Raw genomic sequence first — 5,257 nt, forward strand, 5'->3', positions numbered from 1 at the left:
ACATGAAAGGGACACATCGAGTGGCTGCCACCCGCACGACCAACTAGGGCCGGGGACAAACTGCAACCGAGGTACATGCCCTTAGTGGGAACCGAACCCGGGTCTCTCCAGACCGCAGGCCGACGCTCTAACCACTGAGCCAAACCGGCCAGGGCTTATTCTGAATTTTTTACATGAAAGTTATACTATTATAAACGTGACTAAAAATCTCTACTACAAAAGATTAAAATACTTGTTATCCCTATTTATTGATTCAGCATTTGTTGAGATTTGACTTTCCCAGGTATTCATACTTAGATTTGATACGAATGTCTATATTTTTAAGCAATTGTTAACTTTTTTCATCTTCAAAACCAAATGAAGTCTTGGCCGGTTTTGCTCAGCAGTTAGAGCTTCAGCCCGTGGACCGATGAGTCGCGGGTTTGATTCTGGTCAAGGACACGTACCTTGGTTGTGGTTTGTCCCGGCCCTGGTTGGGGCAGTACAGAAGGCAGCCAGTCGATGTGTCCCTCTCACGTCAATGTCTCTCTCTCTCTTTCTCTCTCTTTCCCTCTCCCTCCCACTCTATTTGAAGATAAATGGAAAAAATATCCTCAGGTGAGGATTAAAAAAAACTCAATGGAGTGAATTTTATAACTCCATTTTTGTAAAAATTGGTCTGAGCTATCCCTTGGTTTCCCAGTGTCACTAGAGTGCTGAATTTTATTGTGTCGTGATCCCCATTACAGCCGACCACACACAGTTACTCCTCGGACCGATGCCTGATTTTAGCTCCTCAGGACCCAGTGGTGTGCATGGTCCTTGGTTTTCTTCCTGTCTTTTTCGAACCATACTTGTTATGGAATAAAGAAATGCTCATTAATCACATCGGCCTCTACCAGCATCAAGAGCTGATCTGTTCTAATTCTTCACCTCTGGCACCTACACAGACTTCCTGCTCCCTGAAAGGCGAAGGCTGAGCGCTCACCTTGGGCAGGTGACTTCATCTCTGGTCTTTCCTCGCTCAGACCAGGGAAACAGCGCCGTCCTGAGAGGGCCCCCTGTGGACGGGAGGAGACAAAGCACATGGTGTTAGGGCACTGCCCAGCTCAGTCGATGCAGCTATTGCTGCGACCAAGGGGATGAGTCTTTACGCACATTCTGACCAGTGTCTCCTGAACACAGGCGAATGTCACTTCTTCAGTAGAATGCTACTGTTTCCCTTCTTCCTGTCAGTACTCATACAACAGTGTCCCCTCACCCACCTGATAGTCCTTGTCTTTCCTACAGAACGCTACCCCCGTGGAGATCATCCTCTCTACTTGATCTCTGCAGCACCCATTCCAGGGAACATTTGCTTCTGGTGGCCAGTATCTCACCTACCCGGCTTTAGGGATTCCTCATCTGGTCTTTGTGTCGTTGTGTTTGTACACATTCCAGGGTTGCTTTGATGTCAATCCTGTGAAGATGGGTGAAGAACAAAAACAATTGATAGAAAATAACTTCCACCTTTCTGGTTTCTCACATAATCATGCCCTAGATAATTCCCCGTCTGCATTCAGTGGTTTGGCATTCCAAACGAACAAAAAGCAGCCAGTCTTATTTTCCATTTCACCTAGGAATTAATGACCTATAGTCAGAAATAGACATGGTCTATAACAGTTTTATTTTAGAACTTTGGTAAATAAAAATAGTACTGTGCTAAAAATCCATTTTATTTATTTTTTGTTTTTTAGAATATGTTTTTATTGATTTTTTAGAGAGAGAGGAAGGGAGAGAGAGATGGAAACATCGATGTGGGAGAGAACATCAATTGGCTGCCTCCTGCACGCCCCCCACTGGGGATGGAGCCCCCAACCCGGGCATGTGCCCTGACTGGGAATCAAACTGGGACCTCTCAGTCCATGGGACGACGCTCAATCCACTGAGCCACACCGACCGGGCTAAAAATCCATTTTAAATTCCTTTAATGTCTTCTGATATCAGAAGTCATATCATTGTGCAAAAAGAAAAAGCAATTAATGGAAGAAAAAACTCCCCTTTTATGCACATTTCTTTCTTTAGGTGTCTCTTCCAAAATCATGAGGACACAGGCCAGGTTGGGGACTTAGTGGGTTTTACACGAAGACGCTTAAAGAGATATTTATTGGATTAAATGAGAAAACAAGTCTTTCCAGGGTTTTGTTTCTACTGTGAATGACTTCGGGCACTAACCTGCATGTCCACAGGCAGGCTTCCATAAAGGCCAGCGCTACAGAGCAAAAGTGAAGACAATTCAGGGTTTAGGGACTTGGTTGATTTTGTGTTTTTTCCTGTTTGGGCTTTAAAGTCTTATGTCGGAAACATCCTGTTTTATTGCTGGGATGCTAGGGCTAGAACAGAGCATCAGAGTAATCGGATTCACACCAATGTTCTTCCACGTTCTTTTAGAAAAGCAAAACAAAGCACTGACTCATCTTTGCTTGGATGCGCGCTGATTTTGCAAATCTCAAAGAGGATTTCCTGGCTCAAGCCTGCATTTCTGCTACACCATGAAATGCTAACTCCAGTTTTATAAAACGATTGCTGCATTGTACATAAGATCACTTGAGTGTCAAATCAGATTTTACTCTTAAGGTTTAATATTCAGGTACTTTTTAAATTTTAAAATAATTTCAAACTTACCCCAAATCTCTAAGACGTATACAAAGATCCTTTACTTGCTGAGCCGTTCGGAAATCAGTGACCACTGGCCGAGCTAGTGTCCTGCCACCAAGAACATGCTCCCATTGACCACAAGGTACCTCTCTGCTGGGGAGGAACGCCTGTTCTTCAGCCTCCTCGGTCCCCTGTCAGGGGGTTGCTAATTTCACGGGCAGAGAGCGGTTAACAGCAGGAAAGGAATACACATGTACTAATATTTGTGTTTGCACGGGGGTTCACAGAGAAGAAACGGAACTCAAAGGAGCAGTCAGAGTTGGCAGCCTGTGTACCCTCCCTGACGAGAGAGGGTTTGTGCTTCGAGGGGGACAGATCGCTGGGAAGCAGGTGGGCCAATGGGAGGTCAGAGCCCCCGCTAGGGTCCCTTACGCAGACTCTGGGGGGGGGCACTCTGCTCGTCCCGGAGGAGGAGGGGGCACCGTTCCTGCCCCTTCTTGAAAGGGAGCTTTACTCTGGGTCCTTGGGAGGCGGGGAGGGCAGACAACCCTTCCTGTAGGCGTCGATTCTTAACTGCCGTCAGCTCGAAATCACCTTTCTGTCAAAGTGGCGGGTTTGGGGCTGCCCTTCCCAGAACGTCAGACAACGAACACTGACTCGACATTACCACCTCATCCTCCAACGCCTTGGGCTTCTCCTTCCAACTACCCTGTTCACGTCCTTCATAGAAAAAGGAGGATCCAGTTCAGGAGCATAGACGGCCCTTCCTGCTCATGGTTTCCAGCCTCTTTTCACCGGGGCCAGCCCCCTGTCAGCTGACGTGGCGCCCCGACCCGTTAGAAAGTGGGGGGCCTGCTGGTCAGTAGGACGCCGCGCAGTGTGCGCTTGTCTGATGTGTCCTCACGGTTAGATTCAGATGATGCGCTGTTGGCAGGAATACCACAGATGCGAAGCTATTATTATTATTTTTTTCTAATGCATCCTATCAGTTGGTCAGTGTGGAGTTTTCTCATTACAAGTGATTTCAATTTTATTCTTTGGTTAAGGTATTGTCTCCCAAGATTCTCCGTACAAAGTTATTCTGTAGCATTTCCTTTAGTATTCAGTAAGGATTCGGGCAGGGAGATCTTTGAAACTATGTAAACATCTCATTAAAATTTCAGCCACTGGTTTTAGTACTCATTGATATTTCTCATTTAAATTATTACAATGAGGGCTGTAAAATAGTGATGTTTAACACCATGATTTCTTCTCTACTTATTAGGCATTCCAATGTAAACAAAAGATATCTCCTGTCCCCATTTATGTTTATTTTTAAATGTTTTATAAGTAAAATTAATGAATTCTTATTTTATTATTATTATAATTATTATCTTTAATCCTCACCCAAAGATATTTTTCCATTTATCTTCAGATAGAGTGGGAGGGAGGGTAAGAGAGAGAGTGAAACATTGATGTGAGAGGGACACATTGATTGGTTGCCACCCTTATGACCCCAGGCACAAACTGCAACCAAGGTACGTTCCCTTGGTTGGAATTGAACCCAGGACTCCTGGGTCCATGGGTCGATGCTCTAACCACTGAGCCAAACCAGCCAGGGCAATGAATTTTTATTTTATTTAACAAGGTATAATACATTTTTATAATTACTTATTTTGATGCCTGAAACTGTCCCAATTTAACAAGTTCTTTGAGTACTTTCTAATTTCTGGCACAAGAAGATTTTCTAGGCTTCAAATCCATACAAACACCACACATGCAGAAGAAGAATAAATATGGATTATTGCAGTGTTTAACAAGGTCAACTCACTGCTACAGAAAGAAAACTATGTGGTGTAAGTCTATTACATAAATGTTGAACAATAATTACAACGTAAAAAAAAAACCCAAAACATGGTTCCCATGCCCCACCGCTGTGGCTCAGTGGACTGAGTGTCATCCCATGAACCAGGAGGCCACTGGTTCGGTTCCCAGTCAGGGCACACGCCCAGGTTGCAGTCTGGATCCCAGTAGGGGGTGTGTAGGAGGCAGCCAATTGATGCTCTCTCTCATAGATGTTTCTGTCTCTCTCTCCCTTTCCCTTCCTCTCTATCTAAAAATCAATAAAACATATTTTTATAAAAGGCAAATAAAATAGAAAATAAAAAAGAAACCTGGTTCCTAACCAGCATTAAAAATTATTAATAGCCCTGGCCAGTTTGGCTCAGCGTTTAGAGCGTTGGTCTGCAGTCCGGAGAGACCCGGGTTCGGTTCCCGCTAAGGGCACGTACTTTGGTTGCAGTTTGTCCCCGGCCCTGGTTGGTCGTGTGGGTGGCAGCCACCCGATATGTCCCTTCACGTCGATGTTTCTCACTGTCTCTCCCTTCCTCTCTCTCCCTCCCACTCTATCTGTACAAAAAATGGAAAAATATCCTCGGGTGAGGATTAAAAAAAAAAAAAAAAAAATTATTAATAATTTTTATTAAGAGTCTTAAAGTAAATAAAACAAAAAATGAGCTCAATTAATACACATGTGTACACTACACATTTGTCTCTCTCTCTCTGTCTTGAACTCAAAATTCTAAATGAAAACATTAGCCCAGAATGTAGCATCAGAAACTGGTTCCTACCCGGACTGACTGCACAGTGCCCTCTAGAGGCA

The sequence above is a fragment of the Molossus molossus genome, unplaced genomic scaffold (assembly GCF_014108415.1).
Source record: "Molossus molossus isolate mMolMol1 unplaced genomic scaffold, mMolMol1.p scaffold_m16_p_4, whole genome shotgun sequence".
Classification (NCBI taxonomy): domain Eukaryota; kingdom Metazoa; phylum Chordata; class Mammalia; order Chiroptera; family Molossidae; genus Molossus; species Molossus molossus.